This window comes from Crotalus tigris, unplaced genomic scaffold (assembly GCF_016545835.1).
Source record: "Crotalus tigris isolate CLP2741 ecotype Arizona unplaced genomic scaffold, ASM1654583v1 scf7180000017625.6296891, whole genome shotgun sequence".
Lineage (NCBI taxonomy): Eukaryota > Metazoa > Chordata > Lepidosauria > Squamata > Viperidae > Crotalus > Crotalus tigris.
The window spans coordinates 4,112,886-4,115,768 of NW_024096520.1; the positions used below are offsets into that span (position 1 = coordinate 4,112,886).

General features: G+C 40.2%; 1 non-coding gene across 1 annotated transcript; it reads left to right on the forward strand.

Annotated features, from left to right (window-relative positions):
• The first annotated feature begins 567 nt into the window (after positions 1-567).
• TRNAK-UUU lies at positions 568-640 on the forward strand. Its single transcript has one exon. It is a non-coding gene; the product is annotated as a tRNA-Lys (tRNA).
• Positions 641-2,883: the final 2,243 nt, after the last annotated feature.

A 2,883-nucleotide genomic window follows, 5' to 3' on the forward strand; every position in this document is an offset into this window, starting at 1 on the left:
AATCTTCTTCAGTTTCTAGGAATCTTATGCTGGATGATATGCAAGTAATTTATACAAGGCTTTAGAAGATCAAAATTAATTGGCTGGCTGAGTATTTGTATTATCCCTAGCAGTTTCTGGTGGGAGGAGAATTCATTTGTTGACTTGGGACATTAGCATTTAGTGGCATTAATAGTTTTAGCATATGTCAGTTAGCAGCCAACAGCTCTCCCCTGTTCCCCCATCTTTGGCAGAACTGATCTTAGCTGGAAATGGTTGGAACAGCCTTCTTCAATTTAAGGCTATTTTGTATGTTGAGTTTCCATTTCATTGACCAACACATCTGGAAGTCAGAGCAGTTTCCATGCATTTCTCCAGAGGTATAGTGTCTTGATTCGTACCATGTTAAAAAAACCCTTGTGAACATTTTCCAGGTGTTTGTAGTGGAAGGAAGAGATAGCTGTTCAAAGTGTGGAAACCAACTGTGTAAGGAATAAGAGGCCGCAGAGAAGAGACATGCTGTGGATGTGTTTAGAACTCCTGATCAATATTGCAAAACTTCCTAGGTCAGAAAAACAAAATACAAGAGCCTGGATAGCTCAGTTGGTAGAGCATCAGACTTTTAATCTGATGGTCCAGGGTTCAAGTCCCTGTTCAGGCGGCAATTTTTTATGCTGACTCTGGCAGCAAATACACATCTGGAGGGACCCAAGTGTAATTCCTTCTTTGCCACAAATCAAGATCTCTTGTTTTCAGCCTCAGGGAAATCACCACAGCTTACATCCATGTCCTTTTCTCACAGAATATAGCACAGGAGTATATGGCTTCACTGCCTTATTTTTCCTCTTGATAACTTTCTCCTGGTACTAATGAAGAACTGAGGGTGAAGGATGCTAATGAAGAAATGTATTTCCTTATATAGATAGACCTTGTTTAATGACTGCCTCATTTAGCAGACGTAAGAGCATAAGCATAGTCACAGTTTCACTTAGCAACTGCTTCACATAACAACTGAGTTGTGGGTCCCAATTAAAGGACTACCTGTATAGGAATAGGCCTATGATGGGGTTGAGGAACTTAGTAATACATTGAGAACGAAGTGACCAAAATTAGATGAAAGAACCCTCCCAGCTGAATCTGGTGGCGGAGTCACTTTACAGTTTAGAAGGTAGGTACACAAAACTTTCAGAGTGAAAAGGAAAAAAAAAGACATTGCCTCTGATGTATATATAAAAATATCCTTGATTGATTCACATTTTATTAACAAAAAATGTGTTCATATCCTTAGCAGCACACCTCTTGATTGCCTGCTCAATTTAGTACATTAAGAGATTTTTAAATGTCACACTGAATCACTTTGGATATATATTCATATTCAGGCCTAACTCTGCTTTCCAATCAAGCCTCCCATCCTCTTTGCCAAGCATGCACACATTTACTGGATCCAGTGACATGGCTCTAGTCAGTTTCTGACATACGTTCTTCTGTTTTCTCATTTAGTGACTGCAACTTAAGTGTACCCACGGCTGATCTCAGAATAAGCTCAGAATTTTGTAATGTATTTTGCTTTACTGCAGTCTTTTCCAATCTGGAGCCTTCTAGATATGTTGAATTACAACTTCCATAAATCCTGTAATTATGAGAACTGCAGCCAAACAGAGATCAGAGATCAGAGAGAGAGATCAGGGTGAAGAAACCCAGGGAATAAGCTGAATGTGACTCAGACAATAATTTTGTACAAGTTATTTGTACTCAAAAAAGCTAACATATTCTTCCTCAGCCCAATCTACCTTACAGGATTGTTGTGGAGAAAAATGAGGGGAAGGAGCATTATATATGCTGCCTTGACTTCCTGAATAAATCTAATAGAAGATTGGAAAACAGGTCTGAGAAATGATAAAACCCACACTTATGTTTCTGTCCTTTTCCCTCTTGAGGAGCTAAAGGCAAACCTCTTCTTGAATTCTCCTCCCCATCCTGATATCTCTGCAGCAGTAGCCCTGGCCAGCTTCTGAAGATGGACTTCCACCTAGACCTCCTGACCAGAGAACAATGAGGGGCAGCTCCATTCCCATTCTCCATTCCAACTCTTCCAGGAATTGTTTGGATTTCCTTTGAAACCTCTCTCTCAGTCCATGGTTACCATTAGACTATGATGTAAACAATGTCGTATGAAGCAGCATTTTATCTTTCCTCTTCTCATTCTTATGCTGGCTGACCCTGAGGTACAGTATTATGAGGGGATGGAAAAGTACTTTGCTTTGCAAAATGGTCCAGTGAGGCAGCCAGTTAGCAAAACCATAAGCAGCAGAAAAGTCTGATATTGAAGCTGCCACAGCAGTTCTGCACTTTAACTCAGTCAAATAAGTTTGGATTTAGCTCAGGGTTGAACTATGGAGTTTTTGGTACTCTCTTGAGCTGTGCTGACGTTTCATTACCCAACTGGATAGCATCAGTGTTAGTAAGTTTGGGGTTTGCCCCCTCTTTATATACAGTAGCTCATCGTGCCAGTGTTACTGGGGTTGTAGTTTTGTCCTTGACAGTTCCTTGTTTAGGCTGTTGTTTACTGCTTGGTTTTTAATCCCTATTTATCTGGGTGTTGGCCGTTGGGGTGTTCTGATCTTTTTGTTTCCTTCTTAGCTTTTTATTGCCTCTTTCAAATGGCATGTAAATGTGATTTATCTCTAAGTATCCACTGACAGCTGATTTATCTGAATGCTGAGCTTCCAGACCATTCTTGGATTTATTTTGGTTTAGGATGCTCACAATTACCCAGTTGAAACTATGGTTGAGTCTGTCCAAGTGTTGTGAGTTTAAGAAGTTTTCACTGTCTCTTCTGAATGCTAATTGGTGTTCATGGATACACTCTTTTCTGTGGTCCCCTGCAGATATTTGAAGACTGGT